The sequence below is a fragment of the Stegodyphus dumicola genome, chromosome 3, assembly GCF_044657685.1.
Source record: "Stegodyphus dumicola isolate Sdum_Otavi_A_Nest chromosome 3, ASM4465768v1".
Lineage (NCBI taxonomy): Eukaryota > Metazoa > Arthropoda > Arachnida > Araneae > Eresidae > Stegodyphus > Stegodyphus dumicola.
In genome coordinates this window covers 59,008,352-59,031,583 of record NC_140770.1, presented here as the reverse complement: position 1 = coordinate 59,031,583, position 23,232 = coordinate 59,008,352, and the positions used below count along the sequence as shown (strand labels likewise).

The window sequence follows — 23,232 nt, the reverse complement described above, 5'->3', positions numbered from 1 at the left end:
TGGCTTTTTAAATTAGTCAATTTGACCTCATAGCATTAATTTAAAAGATGCACTTTCAACAGCAATGTTCTTTTTTCAAAAAGTAACATTAGTCTGTTGCAGAGTATTTTTGTTTTATGAAGAGAAACTTATGTCTGATATTATTGAAAGGCCTTTCATATTATCATTTTGATTAATTTAAAAGTTCAAATTGATATGCTACTCCTTATATTTGCCCTGTAAAATAGCTGAAAAAAATAGTATGTTTTATTTGCATGTTTTAGTGTCAGTTAATAAGATATGTTCTAGAACTTTCTTTTTAGTAATTTTAGCTAAAATAGACATATGTTGCTTTAGATTTAACTTATATGAGTAAACGTGTTGCATGTTGATATGATCATATTATTACAGTAAAAGACATTTTGTGAAATATTTCTATGAAGAACTCAGAACAGCTGTTCTTCATATTTCAGAAATATATTCTCTCCTTCTAAAAAATGACATTTTCAGTAAATTAAAGAATTCAACATAGCAATGAACTTCATTTTCTTACTACAAGGAATTCAAATTTTGTTCATACGTTTGAATTACAACGTCTAACTAATTTTTTTATTCTTATCTGCACTCTGTTTGTCAACAGTCTGCTATTGTTTGAAATAATGCATAATTTTTTACTTACCTTCAAATAATTTCCTTTGAATTAACAGATAGAAGTCTTTCATTAAAAACCTAATGTCATGCTTTTTCAATAAGCATAAAACTGCCAACTGACCTTAATTTTTAAAGCCTTGCTTCCCTTAAAATTCTTAATAAAACTATGCCTTTAAGAAATTTATTTCTAAAATTAATACTTCAGTTTAGCTTAAAATTTAATGCATTTTAATTTTACCTATAATTTTTTACAAACATAATATGTAATAAATCTAAGCTTAATATTTACCATTTCGAAAGTGACACTAAAAAGTATTCCTAGTTATTATAAATTTCGAGATTCGCATACAAAATTGTGAAATAAACATGTGACAACAGAAAACAAACTTTATGCTCTCTCTATATTACAGCATGTTAATTAAGAAGTTTATTGAATTTATAATTTTATTGTGAAACACTATGAAGCAAATGATATGCTAATTAAAATACAGAAGTAAAAATAATTTATTAATTCATAAACTTTACATAAAACCTGAAAAAAAGAATTAATTAAAAAATAACATAATATAATTTAATAAACATTTCATAAAAATTCGTTTCGACTGCTTGGAAAAAATGAATGGTTTTTCTCCTCTTTGTAAACCATGTCTCCTAAATAAAGAAAAAAAATTTCTTTTAAAATCATAATCATGCTCTTAAAAAGCTTATAAAAATTATTTTAATAGATGTTTTAAACATGTGCTTATATAACACTTTTAATCATATTTCTTTATAATATCTTAATTAATTAAGAACAGCTTAAATTCTTTAAAAAATTGGATTACAGTGAACCGTCTCATTACGACAAGCTACCTCAGTCAATCACTTTTTAAATTTAACCAGCATTCTTCATAAAATAACTAATTAGTAAACATAACTTCGCTAGGATGCCCACTATCATTTAAAGATCAAAATTTTCAGGAATCACGTAGCTTAGAGAAGGTTCATTGTACAAAAACAGCCAATATTCAAATATTTTCATAAATGAAGCCACCATAGTTATTAAATATAATATACAGTATACTTATATTCAGAATTCAGAACTTGAATAAATTTCTCGAACTGTTTTAGCATTCGAAAAATATTATATTTATTACCTTAAATTTCTAAAACAATATTACATATTCGTCCAAAGGAATCACTGGGACTCGGACAACATTTTCCCCCTAGCTTTCTTTTAGCACAGGATTCTGAATATGTTTTAAAGATTTAGGTAATGTTTGTCTTCCTTAAGGCGCTCACAAAACAAGTTACCCTAAATGTTTTGTCTGCATAGTGGTCATTTTCATCTTACTAACTGATTTGCTAGTGGATTTTGGGTGCATGGCCTATCATTGATGAAACAATAATAGTGAACAGCTTCAAGAAAATGGGGATATTTAATGCTCTTGATGCCATATTCCCACTTATTTTTACTAATTTTATCTTCTGAAAATTAAGAGGGAAAAATTAAACGAATAATTTAATTTCCAAAGGACAGAGTCACAGTAGGAATATAACAAATGAAAAGTAATCATGGATAAACTACTACTATCACAATATTATTTATTTAAAAGAAACCTCTATTTCAATAAGAATACACATAATTGCAACATCTAATAAGTTATCTTATTTCTTCTTTATAATTTGAACTTCTGTCATTCTCATTGTTGTTCTTGCAAATCCTTAGGCCTCAGATCATACATAAATAATTAGAGAAGGTTGTGGTCCGATGCTTGCTAGGGTGAACATTCAGCTGATATGGCAAAATTGCACAGTGAATGGCAGTTGGTATTTGCTTTCACTATCATAGATTATTGTTTGTATTAGGCTGACATAATATTCAACAGTTAGAAGAGAAAGATTCAACGGGGCCGTAAGTGTGCAAAAGTTTGCCTTTGTTAGTATGACGAAAACAATCATTATGCTGATAAATCCATTTTAAAATTATGGGATATTCATTTTCTTAATGCATTAAAAGGGGGAAAATTATGTAAATATTTTTTTAATTTTCAGAATCTGGTTCTAAAGCTCGGTGGGGTGGAATATGCAACGCAATACGGTAATTCTGAAGATCATTGCTCGGGGCAGTACAAACTAAACGGTGATAACTTGCATGCTGTAGAAGAAGACACAAATTGCAGTTCCAGATGCATTAAATGCTTTGAGGTCTAGGGAGTAGCAGTGGGCAATACTAAGAGTGAAATTCAAGGTATAGGGAAGTAGGAATGAAAATTACTTTTATGAGATAACTTAAATGGTTATGTTACTAAGCGTTCTTATTGGAATGTAGGTTTCTTTTAAATAATAATACTATGATAGTTACCAGTAGTTCATTCATGAATATTTTTGATTGGTTATGATCTTATTGTAATCACATCCTTCAAAATTAAATTGATTGCTTAATTTTCCCCTTGATTTTCATACTATAATATAAAAGGAAGAAAAAAGTCTGCAAGTAAACATAACTCCTCTTTGTCTCTCTATATATAGACATGTATCTTCGTGTGCAACTAAGCAAAACAAATGTGACTTTTTGTTCTTTAAAAAAAATTGTATAAATAAATAGGATGAGAATTAAGTTCATTTCAAAGACTTATGACACATGAAATATACATGATCAAAATAAATTAGAAAATTAAGTTCAAATAAATTTTAAGCTAAATTACGTGTTGCAATAATTCAGTTGTAATAATTAATACTAACAAAACCAAACATCATATTCCCATTCTGCAAAGTATAAAAATTCTTCTGCAAAACTGAAAAAATGACCAAAACTTTGGCTTATTTGATAACTTTCAAATTCACTCCTTTGTTTGCATTTAGAATTTATAACTTTAATTTTCCACAGAAATTTGTTTTTGATTTAAAAAAATTTCACTGGCATAATTTCATTCACTTCAGCATATATTAATAGATGCAGAAGGTTTTTGTACCTTACATAATTTTAAATCTTATGTAAACTAACGTAATTAATAACAAAATCAAAACATAGATCAGAAACTGCATAAAATTTAATTAATAATTACTACTAGTGTCACACGAAATGCTATGAAATTAATAAAATAAGAATGAGATAAAATATATAGAATTAATATTCCACATGTGTGAAGTTTGGAAGTTTTACGTTAAATAATTTTTTTTAATTAAGTATTTTTAAAAATGACCCCTTAAAGCATGGGACCTTTCGTAATTAGAACTTGCAAATCCACTTCGCTAGTCTTTCATAACATTGCTTTTCTTTTATTAACAAGAAATATTGCATTCAGTTATTTAATTTAAGATATCAAAAATAATGCTACTGAAAGGCATGAATACTTACTTAAATTTGAAATTAATTTGGTTGACTAATTGAATAATATTTAAAAAAATAAATCTTCATATATACGTCTAAAAATCAGACCTTATTAATTTTCTTTTATTTGAACGATATCTGAATTCTGCCTTGGTTTGGACTAGTAAATCATTGAGCAATTAAATGCCAAGCTATAAGAAAACTAATGTAGTTTACAAATGGACTGAATTTTATTTCCGGTATTAACTTTCAAAGAAGGTAAAATTTTCTGCATATTTGCATCATTTGGATTGATAGAATATGGCAAAGCATGCAAAGGCTATCAGCCTAAAGGGAAGTATGGAAGCACTTGAAGTATATATTCATGGGCGATTTTGTAAGGAAAAGTAGCTTGCATTTCCATTCATTCATGTGTGTATATATATATATATATATATATATATATATATATTTACATTGTTAATGGTAAAATCAATGCTTCATTAAAAATTCATTATTATTTAATTTTAATACAACATACAGATACAGAATTGTTTTAAATTCCAATAAACAATAATAATTTATTTTTAAGAAAACTTATTTTATGATTTATATATTATATTACATGAATAAGAGAAATATTTGTCAAGAAATGTATTAAACTTGTATTAGCAGATTCATGCTATCCTAGTAACAAGATTATCATACTTCAAAACTGTATTAAAACCGGGCAAAATAAAATCAACATAAATTCTACATTAAATGTTTAAAAACTTATAAGTATGCAATGGTAGTTATATATACAATATAATATATGTTGTCATTTATAAAATATTAATGAAATGATATTTTTGGAAATAATGCACAAAATTTTAGTTTTGTTTTATAATTAGTTTAACGAATTGTTAGAAAAATATTTTAGGTCATTTCCATTTTTCCCCTGTTGATATTGGTGTATTAAAATATATGGAATAATTAAGTTGCATCTAGTTAGTACAACAAAACATTACGAAAAGTATGATACGGCATATTTTTAATCAATATAATTACTTCATTTTGGAGTTATAATATTTTCGTAAGAAATTAATACCACTGAAAAAAATATTATTACACTAAAGGAATAAACGAGATTCTCGACCGCGTTGTTCAAGTTTTTGTAATTTTACTTCATAACACACTCGTACATAAACATATTAGACTGAATTATAAACCAAGTATAACTAATCAGATAATCCTAGAAAAAGAATAAATTAAACCTTGTAAGCAAAAAAATATATACATTACATTCAGAATTCTAAATGTTTATATAAACGTTTCTCGCAAGGCCTGCCGGGAAAAAGATGTCAAATGTTCTTTGGTCAGACGATTGGAAAAGAACGCTAAAATGATTAGTTTTGTTTTCAACAACCACATTACCATTTCAATTATATACCACAAGCAGTGATTAAATTTTGGAATAATTACTTTTAAATAATAATACGGGCAATTTAAGGCGTAATTTATCGGATGCACAATGACAAAATACTACTATTAGATCTGCATTTGGAATAAATATTTTGCACTCTTTCAACTCATTAGACATTACGAACACTGATATTAATTAATCGCAAAGCTTAAACGTTTAAATACTTACTCACTACATATAACAGTGCAAAGTGCATGAGAATAATCTGCATAAAATGAACAATAAATATTTCAAGTAGTAGTTGTTAACATTTTCTTACTTACCTGCGCTATACAACCAAATTGCATTCAGCCATGTTTTTTTCTGCAACTAGCTTTCAAACACTTTTCTCCTGATTGGCTAATTTCCAGTCAGTCACGTGATTCTTCCGCGCGGCTACTGAAACATTATCTGTAATGTTACAAGCAAATCAGATGTTACCGCTACAGTTTGCTTTCAACCTGTTACCATTACAGGAAATTCTTCTGTAACTTTTTGATTTCTGTAACTTTACAAAACTTTTGCCTGTAAAGAGCGAACTTTTTTTTTACAGTGATGAGTATATGAACACAAGATTCATGTAATGAGAAGTGCAGTGCATATGGATTGCTTTTGGAGCAAAAGCTTTAATCTGAGCTCCAATTCCCTTTTTTATCACGTTACCTGCTCCATCATAACTCATAGCTAATGTTGCTACCATCTAACCCGGATTTTGAAATTATTGAGATTATAGAATTATTATTGAGTGGACCTGTAATCTTAGCTAGTCTGAGAAAATGTAGGATGTCTTTTTTATCTAATATTTTTTGACTGTTCACAAATCATCTTGTACACCATCATAAAGTTTCCTTATTATTTGAAGTGACTTCATCAGTTATAATGGAATAAAAGTGAGCAATGGTATTGCTGTATGGGAAAAAAATTTCTTTACCTCTAGCACGCAAGGCTATTGGAAATTTTGAAGATAGGCCTTTTTTAAATATTTTTTTTATATAGCTGTTTACTTGAATTTTATGTGATTTATGTACGAAGAACAGGCTATTTGAGAATTAAAGGTAACACATAAAACATTAAAAGAATTCCCTTTGGGTGTAATATAAAATTTGAAATCTTTCAGCTTTTATTTTAATATTTTTAATTTTATATTTTTTTCTAAAGCACAAATGTGAATTACCCCAGAAGGGCTATTAGTTTCAAAATGGCATTTTGTGTCAAATCACTTTAAATGTCCGAAGCACTTTTCTAATTGTTGTCACCAAATATTATCACCCTGTATCATATTTCATGAAACTAAATAATGATAATTTGCATGAACATATGTATGTTTACGCATTGTTGAAAAACAATGTTGCCTATAGTCATTAAATTTTGGATAACATAGTCCTCCACCCGAACATATAGGCACTTGGAAGCCTAAATTTGGAATTAACATATTTTTATTATCTATTTTATACTTTGTAGAAATTTAACAAATTTTTGATTAAAAATCATAGTTTTAAAGTGAGCAGTGTAATTATTTTACATTTTGTAAAAATTTAACTAATTTTATATTGTAAACTGAAATTTAATAAAAGTAGTTAAATAAGAAATTAAAAGATCCAACTCAGTAAGTCAGAGCCGGAACAGCTAATGAAGGTTATGAGACTGTGATATTACTTTTGGTTTTGTGAAACGAAGGATTACTAGGATACTTTCAGATTGAAGTTCTGTAGAAACAAAAGTTTAAGTACCCTCCCCCTTTCTGAAGCTCTTTATTTGTTTATTGACTTTTGCTTATTAAAATGTCACTAAAGGAGATCAGAAAAACGTACATTCGGAGTTGCGATTCGTATGTTACGCTGTAAGAAAGAAACGTAGTGCCAGAGTGTCACTATGGTAAATAAATGTATTGAAAGTAAAAGTGTTATTTTCTGTAATGTGTGTGGTGTTATTTTATTGTGATATATAGCTATTCATGAGAAATAGAATAATTCAATTCAAGTGTGTTTGGTGAATTGAATTATTCTATTTCTCGTCAATAGCTATATATCGCAATAAAATAACACCACACACACATTACAGAAAATAACACTTTTACTTTCAATACATTTATTTTCCATGGCGACAGTCTAGCGCTAGCTTTCTTTCTTACAGAGTAACATATGATTCGCAACTCCGAATGTGTACAACAAGAATCAAGTTTATCGAAAATATATTTCAGCGGCGATTCTAGTGGCGCATGCGCTATTAGACAAGATTCTGCTCTGTCACCAAGTATTTCTCAGCTAATACAAAACAAAGCCACTGTACTGAAGATAACACAGTTCAGTGAAAGAGTCTCTAAATGTCAATTACATTTAACGTTGCTGACGCAGACTCATTTTGCGTAGGATGCATATTCATAAATCGTTTCAGATGAACATACACTTGTTCGTGGTGATTAGAGAACCTTTCTTCTAGTAATGAAAAGGCTAATTTATAATTAGAGTCAACTATGGATATTGACTGAACAATACGATTAGCATCTCCTCTTAGCGCAGATTTTAAGTACTGTAATTTGACCACATCTGTTAAATTAGGATTTGAATCAACACTGGCTAAAAAATATCTTTAAGTGAAAGCTACTCGTGTAAGTTACCCGAAAACGTTGGCAAAATAATTTTGGATAATTTAACATTGACCTAAGCATTCGTGAAAACCAAAGGTTCCTATTCAATTTCTTTGGAAAGCTTAGCTAATTTACGATTTAATTCGACTTCTACATCTAAGACAATATCGTCAATCTCTTCTTTCTCTTTTACATAAGCATCAATACAATCAAAAGTCTTTAATCCGGACTTGTCAGGACTTCAGCGATTCCAGATTGTCGGTTTTCCCGGATTATAGATCATCAGTTTAAATCTGGTAAAATGGCATGCATAAATTATAAAATTAAAAATATAAAACCGTAATTTATGAAATAAAGAGCAATTATGATCTAAAGGGTATCAAAATTTACAAAAAAATCTTAATATTTATTTGTTTACTTTATTAAACATTTCTTTCAACCCGCGCATGCGTAAAGCATACATTATGCATAGAAATTAGAAAATTGCAACCAGAAAACTATTTGATGTGTATTCGTGATATTTATAATGACGAGGAATTTGATTTAAATCATATCAAAGAGGGAGCAAATCGAGATGAAATACTACATTTAATAAGGAATTATAAGCCGATTAAAATAAAAACATCTGCCATGAAGATGAGGATAGTGCTGAGAGATCAATTTCCAGTTCATTGCACGCCGTGACGTCCCCCCCCCCCCCGCAGAGCAGCTTGAAATTGATAAACAGATTTTGGAATGGTTAGAGAAACAAAGGATATGCCTTTATCCATTTTTTGCAGCAATTCCACTTTTTGTTTGATGGACATCGAAACATGCTTTCCCTTTGTAGATTCTTTGCAGCTCCAGTATCGGAAATTGTGTTTGACATAATCGAAAGTTCCAACTTACTTTTATTAAATTGCTCTAATAGTCTAAAAGAAAATAATAAGCCGTATCCAATTAGAAGATTAAGGAACAACACAATCTGCAACATTAACTGAAATAGATTATTTTAGCTTAGCTTATACCGTCTGTTATACATTAAACGCGCATGCGTAAACGTATTATGCATATGCGTAAACGCATGCGCGGAAAATTTGTAGCTTTGAGGTCCGGATTATAGATCATTCCGGATTAAAGACTTTTGACTGCACTTTCTTCAATACATAACCCGAACAAAGAATCGAAATTGGAATTTATCTTTGTCTCGAACACTTTAAACTTATTCTTCAGCACTTCCAAATCACTTCTTTGGATATTTTTGTCGGCAACGTTTTGTTTTAACTTTGTTTTCAATGTATGTTTTTTCGCTGATATCTCCTTTAGTGACCTTTTAATTACCAAAAGTCAATAAACAAATAAAGAGCTTCAGAAAGAGGGATGGTACTTACTTTTTTGTTTCTACAGAACTTCAATCTGAAAGTATCCTATGTAATTCTTCATTTCACAAAACCGAAAGTAATATCACAGTCTCATAAACTTCATTAGCTGTTCCGGCTCTGACCGCCTAAACAATTAATTAAACAACGTTGAACAATTTAATTAATTGTAACAAATTGCCTCAGGCTCTTTTATAAGTATTAGTTTATGTTTTATAAAAATTTAGCAAATTTTTGATTAAGAAACATATTTTTAAGGCAAGCAGTGTAATTAATAAAACATTTGTATTTTAAGTGTGCAAGACAGTCTGTCTGAAATTGTAGCTTTTAAATACTTTTAGTCCAAAGTAGCATTAGCCCAAACATCTAATGATTGTCTGTAAATGAAAAAAATTGCCCGTTTGGACCTAATTTTTATCCTATAAAATCTGAGATTGTTTTCATTATTTATTTGAGGGGTTCTGAACCCAAGGTTTGCATAACTTTTCAACCACAAGGTTTGTGCTTACATTATTTTCTTATTTTTTATAAAAAGTTTTAGAAAAGTATTTAAAATAAATGGATCTTATATCGAGTTAAAGAAAGTGCTTACAGATTGTATTTTTTAAATAAGCTACTTATCTTTAAGATAAATGCTATTATTTTTTTATGATGACAATAATAGGAAAATAAGGGGAATAAAGTCTCCTGAATATTTCTTTTTGCAGAGTTATTTATATTAAAATAAATTTCATAATCCTTAATTTTATTTGCATGAATTTCACATATTTCATAAAAAAACAGATGCATATTTGTATCCTATAAAATAATTTGTTAAAATTCTACAGGATATTTGAGTGGGCTTCCCAGACACTGTTATTTCATAAAATAACAAGCAAATATTTATATTGTATACATCAATGCCTTTAAAGATTACGTTATTTCATGTAATTGTAAGATACCTGTTTAAGTATTTATTCCATGCTAAAAGAAATTATTTGTAAATTAGGTGATATTAATTTCTTTAAAAGTAATTCATGGGTTCAGTGCAAATTGCATTTTATTTTATAGAAGAAATTTTGTTTCACAAACTTTTTGCATACACAAAGCTTTCGGTCGAAGGCTTCTTAGTATTTTTCGGTTTCGGCACGAAAATCGCCTACAGGTCGGCAGATAGTGTGGCTGGATACGAGGTTTTTATTTATGAACCTCGCGCTGTAACATCTTTCTCTATTGATTGCTATTTCCCTACTGCCAGTTGCCGCATTCATTCGAAACCATTTCGTATTTATCAAAATCTGACAAGAATATTCTGCGTGTCGTGATTTGGAAAGCCATCTTTCAATACGAAATAATCCGTAGATACACCTAGAAGATTAAAGGTGCCATTTAGTTGTTGAGTTATCGATGAAATGGTTTCATTTCATGGTTCTTGGACTATAGTTTAAGCCTAATTTTCTATCACGAATGAGGCCCACCAGCGGCCGAGCGTTGGAGTCGCCGAACGCTGGTAGTCGGTCCGAGGTTCGAATCCCAGGAACGGGCTGGGCGTTTTCGTGGTTTTCCCCATGTGTAACGTGTATACGAGCCAGTTTCCCTTAGAAAGTGCTCCACAAAGGCACAGGCAGATAGCCCTTGAGGCTTTGTCATAATCACACACAATCATGAATGATGCCTTTTCTTTGTCAAAATTTTATTGCAAATTTTTCATCTCTGGCAATTTCTAAATAGATAGATTCGATGCACTTTTAAAAAGTTTAAAAAGTATACCAGTATTTCAGTGGTAAATTGAAATTTAGAGCTATCTAAATTTATGTGCAGTCATAATTCACTTGCATTTAGAAGTATCTAAATTTATGTGATGTCAATTTATGATTTAAATGGATGTGTGTGCCAAGTTTGGTGCTTTTATGCATGTACTGTCACTGTGGTTTATTATGGTCTCGGTAATAAAATTGTACCTATTTTTGTTTATTATAGGAATGCGAAGCGCCCAAGAAGAGGATGTGAGCTAACAAGCCCTGTGGATGTGGAGGCTGAGAGGTAAGATACCAATTTTTTCTCTTGGCTTCTTTTTTTTGTTATTGTTGCTTCTTTGTCTTTGAGTATGGTAGTAAAGTCATGCTGCGATAATGATGTTAATGTCACACTGCGACTTTTGTATAACTTCACAAAGTGACATAAATTTAATTGCTTTAAAGCAGCGGTTCTCAACCTTTTGACTAACACATACCATCTAAACAAAAATTTAAAAACCTTAGTACAACCAGTATAATTATTGTACATTTTATAATACTTATTCAGTTTCTCAATATAAATAGAAAAAGTAAACGTTTTGCCATTTGCACAAGCTATTGGCTATCTGTATTAAATAGGCACACATAAAAAATATTAATTAAGAATTGGTTACCATTTTAATTATCAAAATTTAAGTTATATACTTAAATTTAGTGTAAAATTTGGGCCTGTTTAAGAAAGATCAATTTCTTTGTCTGGCCTTATTTCACTTAGCTTTAAGTGTGATCCACTTTTAATTTTATTCTGTATTTATTTTTCAAATAAAACATGGAAGAAAATCCTTGTTCACACAAATAGGTTGTGCGAAAAGGCAATAAAAATTTAGCTTTATTTGAAATGCCTTTAAATTCTTTTTTTCGGTGTAGCCAAAAGTTGTTATTTATGAAATCTTCAGTGGAAGTGCAATCACAGGAATTTTCTAACAATTGTTCTTTTTTCTTCATAGAATTTTTGAACTTTGTTTCTTTGCCTACCACCTATTTTTTATCTTGTGTACCACCTGTTGAGAATTGCTGCTTTAAAGATCTGTGTGGGTGTCGCACAGTGTTACATTAGTTTAATCAGTATAATGTCGCAATAGCAGTATTTCAGACATCTCCTCCAGTAAAACTGATAACAGCAGAAAAGCGTTTTATTGATCCAGTAAGAAGTTACTCTTCCAGTTATTAAAATCTTACTGGAATCTTTGGAATTTTTTAATTATTGAATATAGTCATCACAATCATATCAGATTTCCTCAGTGATTATTGTTATATCTCATTGTATTGAAATTATATAACAGATGCGTTTATGATTAATTTACATTTTTATGTAAAACTTTGCTCTCATAAATTGCTATAAAACTATATGCTCATAGTTTTTGTGTATCACTTTTGTGTACTTGTGTGTATTGCTATAAAACATATGCTAATAGTTTTTGTGCAAATAAAACTTACATTTCTTCATTCAAATATTTAGTATAGCCAATAACTACAGTGAGCATAGTTATGTGAATGAAATTAAGCATATAAAACAATTTGTTTTCCAATAAATGTAAGAAAGTTTTAAATAGCAAATTTTCTAGTGTATAAGACGCACTTTTTTTCTTTGAAAATAAGTCGGGAAAAAAAGGAGGTGCATCTTGTATGTCGATACTCAGTTTTTGATTGCATTAATTTATGGAAATTTCCTCTTTTTTTGGAGTTATGTGATTTTTTTCTTGTTTCCTTGCGATGTGTGGGAATATTACAGTTACGGAGAGCGTAGTAAATGTGCATCTGGCATGAGAACTGCAATTTTTGCGAACGACTTTTAAGTGTGGGAAATTTCAACTGTTTGGTGTTTCTTAAGTTTGTTGGCAAATTATGGTTCAAAAACAACGTTGAAATTGCTGTAACAAAGCATGCAAGCTGGATGCAGGCTTCAAATTTTGAGGTTACACCATCAAGAAGAAGGGGAAGGCCTAACATTTGGAAAGTTTGTGAATGGGTCAAAGCATCTTGGGATGCTGTGAAAACAGAGGCAGAGGTTAAATCATGTATGAAGTGTGGCATTATTAATACACTGGATGGTACAGAGGACAATCTGTTGTATGAGGACTCGAATGCTGATTTAGGAGAGGTTTCAAGTGACTTTTCATTTAGCTATGGTGATGAGTGTGTAGGTTTTGATGAAAAAAATTAAAAGCTCTTCCCCAGATGAATTGTGGGTATAAAGTATTACTTTGTATTTATATTTAAAATACTGTAAATTCATTATAATGAAATGTGTATAAAAAAAGGGGGATGTGCCTTATGCGCCTGCAAATACGGTAATAAAGATATAAAAATATCCATTCACTTAAGAGAAACTTAAATTCATTTCCTGCAAAAATTTTAAAAGATCCTTTTAATATATTTAATGCAGCCTTTTCTTAATTAATAAGAAGTTAATATTGTTAATAACATATTTTATTTATATCGGCAATTCTGTCAATGTATACATGTTTTTCGAATGGCCTTTCATCGAATTTTACAAAATATGACTCGTATTCATAATATAAGTTTACAATGTCTCCTTCAGCCTCATGAAATTAAACAAAATATGCATTATTATTATAAAAAATTATAATGCTATTATATGCATTGAGATGAGCAGTGACTGGCAAGAGTTTTAAAGCTATTTATTAAATTTTAAATTACTTTAAAATTGAAAGAAAGCTCCAAATTTTTAAATAGGTACTAAACATTTTGATGATTGTTTGATTTACTATTTTGAAGCTTTATTATTTATCATTTATACTTTTATTATTTTTGAAACTCGGACGCTTCCAAACATATGAATTTATAATACTTACAATTCAGTAAAAACAAATACAAACTTAAAATTTTAGATTCTAAGCTTTCAAGACAGCTTCTGTACACAAAAGTACTCGCTGTTATACACTCATGTCCATAAATTAAGGATAATACAAAATCAGGCAAAGGAAAAGTTAGAAGCAAAACAAATTTGACTTATTTGTAAAGCTTATTTATTAAACAAAAGGTAAAGAGCAAAAACAGATGCTATATGTTTGATATTATTAAAAAAATTAGCGATTTTTTTTCTCCCTGGAGCAAATTACCAAAAAAAAAAAAAAAAAACTTATTTACAAAAAACCAATATTACATGGTTGGTTTGATTGTTAATACATTGTATGTCTCCCAGACGATGCAATACAGTCCGTACAACGCCTAGGCATCTGAGTATCAAATTATCGATCTGATCTTGGGGGATATTACATCACTCAAAAAGCAATGCACTCTGAAGTTCCGGTAGACATGTAGAAGGAGGTTGACGGGCTGCAACTCGTCGGCCAAGCATGTCCCACACGTGTTCTACTGGTTCAAGTCTGGTAAGAATGCTGGCCAGTCTGTACGGGTGATATCCTCCGATTGAAGGCATTCGCTTACGATATTTGCACGGTGAGGACTGGCGTTGTCATCCATAAACAAATTGTGTGCCCATGGCACCCCGAAACAAATGTACATGTTGTTCCAGAATGACGTCCCGATAGATATGGCTTGTCATGATTCCAATTTGAACATGAAGGTCAGTTCTGGAACCCAGAATAATTCCACCCCAAACGAGCACTCCTACACCACCGTAACGGTGTCGTTCAATGATGCTTTCTTGGTGGTAACGAATACCTGGAGCTCTCCATATGAAAGTCCGGCGAGAATCAGACTGCAAGCTAAACCTGGACTCGTCGGAAAACATCACACAAGCCCACTGTTGCGGTGTCCACAGTGCATGCTCTCTACTCCAGGCTAACCGCAGGCGACAGTGAGTTGCAGTAAGTGGAACGCATCTGACAGGTCTACGAACATATAAACCAATCTGCCCTAAGCGTCTGTACACGGTCTGCCTTGAAATTGTCGTACCAGTGGCTGAAGAGAGCTGACGAGGCAGGTCTCAGGCTGTGCTCCACCTGTTTGTTTTGGCAGTAACTGCCAAATACCGGTCCTTATTCGGCGCTGTAACTCTGGGGCGACCTGTGCTGTAACGTCTACTCACATTACCATCATCTGGGAATCGTTGCCAAAGCCTGGAGATGACACTCTGGGCAATTCCAAGTTTGTCTGATACTTCCAGTTGGGTACGCCCACATTCCAGACGGCCGATAATTCTACCACGTAAAAAATCATCCAAATGCGTCCTTTGTCGGTTATTGCACTGAAATGCTTATAAAGCCCCTGCGAACTATTTGGTTATTGCACTGAAATGCTTATAAAGTGCCTGCGAACAATTTTACTTCTTTGCCTGTATTCGTTATATATCACTTTCTTACATTCTCGTCATTGTGAAGTACCATCGGTGTCATCTGGTTACTTCCTAAAATTTGCATATGATTCTTGAAGATGTGTGTTGTGATGTTACAGGTGATATTTTAGTATATTTTAGAGTTCGATTTCCGCGTGACTCCGAATTATCCTTAATTTATGGACATGAGTGTAGTAGCAACTTTGTTGCAGCATATTTTGGGTGCCCCCATGCTGCACAGACACTATACATTTACCACCCACCAACCTTTTTGAGATTAACTGTTATAGTAGCACCTTTCTTTTCAATTGTTGCAGGGAGATGAGTTTGCACTATCTCTAAAAAATACATTAAATGGAAAATTTACTTGTGAATTTTTAATTATAATTACTGCATATTTAAACAGAAAGTCAATTAATTAAAAACCATAACATTTTTGCGATGCAACTATCACACGGAGGACGAGTCCAAAGATTTTCAAGTTCTCTTTCCCTACGATCAGCTTCTTGAAAGAACTTTTCGGCTTGCAGCATATTTTGGGTGCCCCCATGATGCACAGACACTATGCATTTACAACCCCCGAACCTTTTTCGAGATTCGAACCCGAGTGCTTTGGTACGGCAGTCGGCCTGATCGAGCGGTAAAATATAATGTAAAAGAACAAAGCTTTACTTAATTCAACTCAATTACTGACAAATGGATAGATAACAAACTAAGTAACAATACATCATAAAAATTAAATAGCAGAACAAATGAGGATTAAACATCATTTTAAGAATAAAAAAAAGTTAGACATTTTAAATAACATTTTAAACATTTGCGATCAGATAAAACTGCTATTTTATGTTGTCTTCTAATTCATTTAAAGTCTTCTTGACATAACAGGTTCATACACTAAATATATTACTCTTCCTTCATGCATTGGGATATCTTTCCAGATGCTAATATCTACCTGCTTTATTTCTTCTGGGATGGTCACATATGCATTTAGTAGCACAGTGCACTATTCATGGAAGTCTGGTCTTATTTTATTCGATTTTTTGAATAATTAAGATTTGACTCAGGCTGAGAGCTACGGGTGCTGGGTGTGACTTAATTTGGCAGATTTCATATTATACGTAATGTAAATTATCAAGATATTTTGTAAATGATGATGTACATAAAAATATATTTATAAATGTTGACTTATGTAAAATAACCTATGATAACTTCAGGGATTTAAATGCCCCCTTTTCTTTTTCACTAACCCAACTGTACTCTTCGGCTAGCGTGTCCGACATCACTTCAAAATATTTGTTACGATTACTATTAATATGTTTACGTTAGTCTCCTTTAACATTAATATGTTTCAATTCATTGACCTAAATAAATAAATATATAAATAAAAATTGACTTTAATCTATAAATGCATAACCAACAAGATTTCTTATTCTATCATTTAAGAAAATTATTTCAACTACACAGAGCACTCAAGAAATCTAACTTTCCTCAAAATAAAATGCAAATGTAATGGAAACTTATTTATAAAATCATAACGTTTTCATTGCTTTGAGTTTTAGTACATTTTATGCAGTTAGTTTTTATGTAAAGAAAATAAGATAATACTGAAATAGAAAATTTCATTTAAGCAAAAACGTAACAGAAATTACTTTATAAAATGAAAATGTGTGCAAAAAGTAAACAAAATAAAATAAAATAAAAAAAAAAACTATTAGGATTAATGTAAAATATTATTTTACAATACCACAGGAGCTATGTTGTTGAGAAACATTCTCTCTAAAAATTGAAGTTCTAATTCAGTTTTTAATTGGAATATATTTAATTCTGAATTTTTCGGTTGATTGCACAGATAGGAGTTTTCAGCAACTCCACCTTTTCTTGCAATATCTGTAATCTACTTGATAAAGAATTTAAATTTTTTAAGATTAGATGTTGAAGTTCTGCGGAAGAGAAAAGGTCAGGGTATTACATATTTAATTCAGAAGTCAAACAACAAAAATCAGCCTTATATTTACAAAATTTTCACAGTGACTGTTTACTGTGAAAATTTTGTAAATATAACGCTGATTTTTGTTGTTTGACTTCTGAATTAGTATTTATTCGGCGTGTTATTGTGTCTTTATTACATAATTATTCTAAAAACCTGAAAACAGAACACTTTTAAAAAATTGACTATTGGCAAATTCAGAAAGTTACTGTTAAAAAATTTCCAGCTGCGGTAAGATAGATTTCCCACAAAGCAGGTTTAGGATTTGCTAGATTTGGCGAGAAATCACCCATTTGGCAACATCTTTCAGCGAAATTGGCAATATGCCGTAGACGGATGGAGAACCATTTAGAACGAGTTCTTACTGGTTTGACTTAGAATGTTCTCGAATGCATGCTAAAAGCTATATAAACCCTGCCTGTATGCGGAGTAGCAGTAGTATCTCGAGTCTATCGAGTTGATTTTCAATCTAGTATTGAGTTGATTGGGGAGTGCGTAGAGAGAGTCTCTTAATGTATCGCGAGTTAGTGCATCATCGAGTCTTATCTTGGAGTGTGTTGAGCTCCAAGAACGATTGAACTGAGTCAGAAGCTGTATTCTAGTGCTTATTGTGGAGTGCATCGCGAGTTGTAGCGTCGAGAATCTCGACAGTACGTCGAGTTCTGAGAAGACTGAACCTAGTCGGGAGCTGTACTCTAGCACTTTGCTGTGAAGCTGTCTTCACTGTTATAGCCTAAAGGCTCTGTTGCTGATAGTTTCAATGTGCTTGTCGCAGTTTTTGGACGACTGTAAACATGTTTTTGGAGATGTCCTGAATAATACTGGCAAATACATTGTGTGTTTATTAAGTGTCATCGTTAATCACTCCAAATTGCATGAACCTGTACAGGAATGCAACAGTACGAAACCTTTATTGGGTCTTTCTGATGAGCCTGCTTTTGGAGTATTAGTCCTCAGATTTGCAGTGAGGACTAGCTAAAACAGATGCAGAAAATTCTGGTTGAAAATATTTTCCTTGTGTGCACTCTGGTAGCAATGGCAAGCACAGCTCTGCTAGCTTTTTTACTATAGTACTTTTTTACTGTTTTTTACTTGTTTACTTTTTTTACTCATCTGAAGAATCGGAGAATTTAAATCGCTGGTGTTTTTTTTTTTTTTTTTTTTTTTTTGTTGTTTCCGCACCAAATTCTGCACTTTTCGATGTCTGAAAACTTCATAGCCAACTTTAACTTTTCTATGCCTTTTTCACTGAAAATTTTAAATTTCCGTTATCACTCATAAACAATAATTTAACATAAAGCAAAAAGAATGAATTAAATAATCGTTTAATGTTAGATTAAACATTTAAATGTTCTAGCAGCATTTATTTGCTCATGTATAATTATCGAAATATTTGATGTAAAATTAAATTAACAGTCATGGCTACATTATTTTATAAAATTCTGCAAATTTCAGATATTTTGCAACAATTTATTCAATAAATAAATCAAATAGAATTTTTATGGTTTCGAATTGTAGGATTATACTATTTCATTATTTTTCCACTGCAAAATTAAGGTGACCGAATAGATTTTGAGAGCATCAAATTTGTATAAAAAAAATGCAGTTAAATGTTAAAGCAAATATATATTATATCCTGATATGATTGTTAATTTTTGAATTTTTTAATACATGCATTCCTATTTTTAAACAACTAGTCTGGTAATTAAAATAATGTTAAGATTCAAAAACCAAACTACCAACTCGTACTAATAATTTATGGATAAAAGTACTAAAAATGGAGATGTTACTATATTTTAAAAATATTTTGGTACTGATGTCATTCATAACAGCATTTTCCATGTTCTGTTCAGCTTTCTAAATTATACAGTGAGAAAAATGAGCAACAAGAACACATAATTATAGAAAATATCATACTTGTCGATGCAAAAATTTAGAGAACCCGGTGAAATTGCCAAAGTTCTCAATAATCTGGGGCTTGATGTGATGCAATCATTTTGTTCAGTTTGATTCATTTTTTCATATTACATATGTCATTTATCCATATCAGCCCAAAACCAAGAATTTGGCACCGTTTGTACACCTTCATCAAATTCAGCAATGTAAAAGAAACTCTTGAAAAGCTAAATTAATTATTTTAGGTATTTTAGGTAAATTTAAAATAGATCAAGTCTTAAAATAAATAAAAAAGCACTATTTCATTCAAAATATTTCAGGTTCAAAGCATAAGTTTAGAGAAGAACAATTTACAAATAGATTTGAGTTTTAATACAATTTATTCCTGTGTTCTTATTAAATACGCATTACTGTTCTTTTTTAATCGATACAGATTTAAGTTTTGGTAGAGGGATAATTTTTTTTTACTTTGGTGTAATAAAGGCGTTTCTTCGAAAACATAAATTGGAAGAAATATTCTTGATGAATACTTACAAAATAATCTCTCTCTCTCTTTATTTATTTATTTATTTATTTTTAAATCTTAAATGATCATAAACAGCGTTTTCGTTAAAAATGCTATCTGTAAAATTTTCTTTAGTAAACACCAGCAAAATGGAAACTGCCCTAACATAATTAGAATTTTATTTATTTTATTAATGTATGTATAATGATGTATCTAAGTATGAAATCAATTAAAAATCAGCTTGCCATTTAAAAAAAAGCCTTGCTTTTATCAATTAACCCAAGTACATTTAGAAACAAATTTAATTGGTTTAATTATTCAGAGACTACTTTTAAGGAATGACTATATAGAAAATATTTCATATGAAATAAAGTTGCAACACTTAACTAATAGGATCACGTTCATTATTCTTTGCAGAACTTTATTGACATAGCTAATTTTATCTGCATATACATGTTTATGAATTAAATGTATATTCAACTGAGTAAAAGGAAATAATTATTTAATTTAAATTTTGTATATTTTGCTCTTTAAACAACCTGTTATTAGTAGTATATTCTGAGGCAGGAAAGTGATGTTCTATTTTTATTGCATTGCATGATTATTTTCGTGTTATTTAAAAAAACATTAGCAAGCCTTGTGAAAACATAATCGAGTATATTTAGTTATCAATTAAATAAATTACACAGACATCAGAAGTATGCAACCTGATAATGTAATGAAAGTATGTAGCATTTATGAAAAATTGTGGCTCGAATTGAAAGAACAGGAAATTTCTACAAATATTCTCATATTTAGTGTTGATTTTGGACTGACATCACTTTCATGAATTATTAGTTTTTTCTTCTTGATTGGTATGATGTCTCTTTCATCACTTGAGTATTCGTGATACGATTCTGCTTCAATAGATGATAAATTAGGGGAGATCTCACATCGACTAGACTTCATGATGAAATCCATAATTAACAATTGCCTGTTGTTTTTTTGTCCCCCTAAATCTTTTTAAACATCCGTATATAGATTTAAACACTTACTAAGCTCCCCTTGGAATCGGAGATTTCATTCGACATTTGTGTCATATTGTAAAAAATGATTACCTAATTTTCTTCCCAATTCAAGTCCTACACTGATGACTTTAGCTGTGAATGCAGCTGGTTCAGATTGGTCTTCATCATGTTTATTTGTTTCATGAATCATGTTAACTAACTCATCCTCATTTAGTTCTTCATCAACCATTATTCCTTTAATATATGCTTGAGCTAAATCCTCAAAACCTTCTCCTACTACAGTTTGAGCCAATTTAGTGATCTGAGAATATTCACACTCTAATGGTAATCTATCATTCTCATCTTTAGCAACATCCAGCGTATTGCTTTCCAGCATGCGTTGAGCATTGATTGTTTAATCTGAGTATATGACAGTCCAACACAATCTAAGATTGTAAATTTCTTCCAAGCATCCATAAGAGTAAGATTCATTATTCTCCATTTTTTCTAAAATATACCTAAAGGTTTGTTTGATATACACAATGTTGTAAAAGCCAGAAAATATTACTTGATTCAATGGCTGTAATAAAGAAGTTGTATTTTTTGGGCAAAAAGACTATTTCTACTTTTTTGTGTTGTAAATTTTGAAGATGACCAGGTGCATTATCTATTAAAAGAAGAGTCTTAAAAGGCAATCCTTTTTTACCTAAATAATGTTTGACATCTGGGACAAACATGGTAAGAAATCATTCATTGAACCTTATGGCAGTGACCTGTGCTTTCCTGTTAGGCATCCAATAAAAGGGAAGGTTATTTATATTTGTTCCTTTAAATGAACATGGTGTTTTTGATTTGTTAATAACCAATGGTTTCATTATATAATTGCCTGAAGCATTGCAACAGAAAAAAATTGTATGACTTTTCACTACCTTATGACCACTAGCTGATTTGCAAGGTACAGTCAAAAGTCGTTAATTCGGACACCCATAATCCGGACCTCAAAGCTAAAAACTTTCTGCGCATGTGCCGCGTTAGCACATGCGCACAGGCGTTTTACGCGAGCGCGTAAGAACTTGACTACTGCGCATATGCGTGTGAGCAAGCGCAGAATACGTTTTCGCCTGCGCGTTTAATGTATAACGGACGGTGTAGGCTAAAATTATCTAATTATCTATTTCAGTTAATGTTAATGATTGCGTTGTTCCTTAATCTTCGAATAGGATCCCGCTTATTATTTTTTGCAGACTGTAAGAGCAATTTTATAAAAGTAAACTTGAACTTTCGATTATGTCAAATAGAATTTCCGATGCTGGAACTTCCAAAGGATCTACAAAACGAAAGTATGTTTCAATGTCCAACAAACAAAAAGTGAAATTGCTGAAAAAAATGGATAAAGACATGAAGAATGTGACAGAGAGGTTAGTGAAAACGAAAAAATTTCCATTGACCAGTTAGTCGGTATTCTCGGCACAGCAATTAACGGGACTTGAACAGCAGAACTTTTTAACTGAAAAGAAATTATGTCTGTTTATAGAATTAAAGAGAAAATATTAGTATCACATAAAATGAAGCAACTTAAACAACTTACATTGAAAGAAATGTTTAATAAAGTAAACAAATAAATATTAAGCTTTTTTTTTTTTTTTGTAAATTTTGATACCCTTTAGATCATAATTGTTCTTTATTTCATAAATTACGGTTTCATATTTTTAATTTTAGAATTTCTGCATGCCATCTTACGAGATTTAAACTGATGATCTATAATCCGGAAAAATCGATAATCCGGAATCGCCGAAGTCCCGACGAGTCCGGATTAACGACTTTTGACTGTATTTTTTTTTTTTTTTTTTTTTTTTTCAGAACAACGTAGACACGTCAGCATTGAAGATCTGATCAGAAATGTAGGAGATCGTGGCAATTGATTTCAGCAAATTTTGCTGGATATTGTTGTTACATTCGAATCAGCAGATGCACTTTCTCCTTTCAATCTTAGATTATGTAAAGAATGCCTTTGTTTAAATATTATTAAATCTCTCAAACCAACCATGACTTGTGGAAAAAGATACCTTTTTTTCATCTGACAAAGTCGATAGTGACCGATTCTTAAGTGCTTTATAAATTTTTAAAGCCTTGTTTCTAATAGCATCAGTATCAATTGGAATCCATTTTAAATTTTCGTCTTCTACCCATATCTAATTCTTTTTCTAGTAGAGTTTTCATTTTTTTTTTTTAATTGTCCTTATTATGGCTTCATTCATGGAGTAAAATTTAGCAACATTTGTTACTCCTTCTCTATTACATAGATGATCTAATATTTTAATTTTTGCTTCTAATTTCATTTTTGATTTTTTTTTAAAAATCGTTTTGGCATTATAATACTTTAAAAAATTTACATAAATTATAAAAAATGCCACAAAAACTATAAATGTTGAAAACTTGCTAGTAAACATTCAGATATGTAGATAAAAATGATGTAATCCTTGCTGCTAAAATACTGATACTGCATTAGTT

The 23,232-nt window shown here is 30.7% G+C and overlaps 1 protein-coding gene and 2 long non-coding RNA genes across 7 annotated transcripts in view; 1 reads left to right on the top strand and 2 right to left on the bottom strand.

The window, feature by feature from the left end:
• Window positions 1-23,232, top strand: part of LOC146998002 (uncharacterized) — a 233,955-nt gene that overhangs the window by 81,723 nt on the left and 129,000 nt on the right. For 3 of the 4 annotated variants that reach the window (XM_085812932.1, XM_085812933.1, XM_085812934.1), the window contains one exon: window positions 11,271-11,333. The exons of the other annotated variant lie outside the window; for it this stretch is intronic. The gene's annotated coding sequence lies outside the window, so the exon portion shown is untranslated. The remainder of the gene's footprint in view (window positions 1-11,270; window positions 11,334-23,232) is intronic. 4 annotated transcript variants of the gene reach the window in all.
• The window catches only part of LOC146998003 (uncharacterized), a 110,177-nt gene that overhangs the window by 67,484 nt on the left and 19,461 nt on the right, over window positions 1-23,232 (bottom strand). Inside the window, exon 3 of one of the 2 annotated variants that reach the window (XR_015040210.1) lies at window positions 19,252-19,457. The exons of the other annotated variant lie outside the window; for it this stretch is intronic. This is a non-coding gene — a long non-coding RNA (uncharacterized LOC146998003). The remainder of the gene's footprint in view (window positions 1-19,251; window positions 19,458-23,232) is intronic. 2 annotated transcript variants of the gene reach the window in all.
• Window positions 1,117-5,857, bottom strand: LOC146998004 (uncharacterized). Its single transcript, XR_015039984.1, has 2 exons — window positions 5,651-5,857; window positions 1,117-1,281 (listed from the first exon to the last, which is right to left on the bottom strand). It is a non-coding gene; the product is annotated as an uncharacterized LOC146998004 (long non-coding RNA).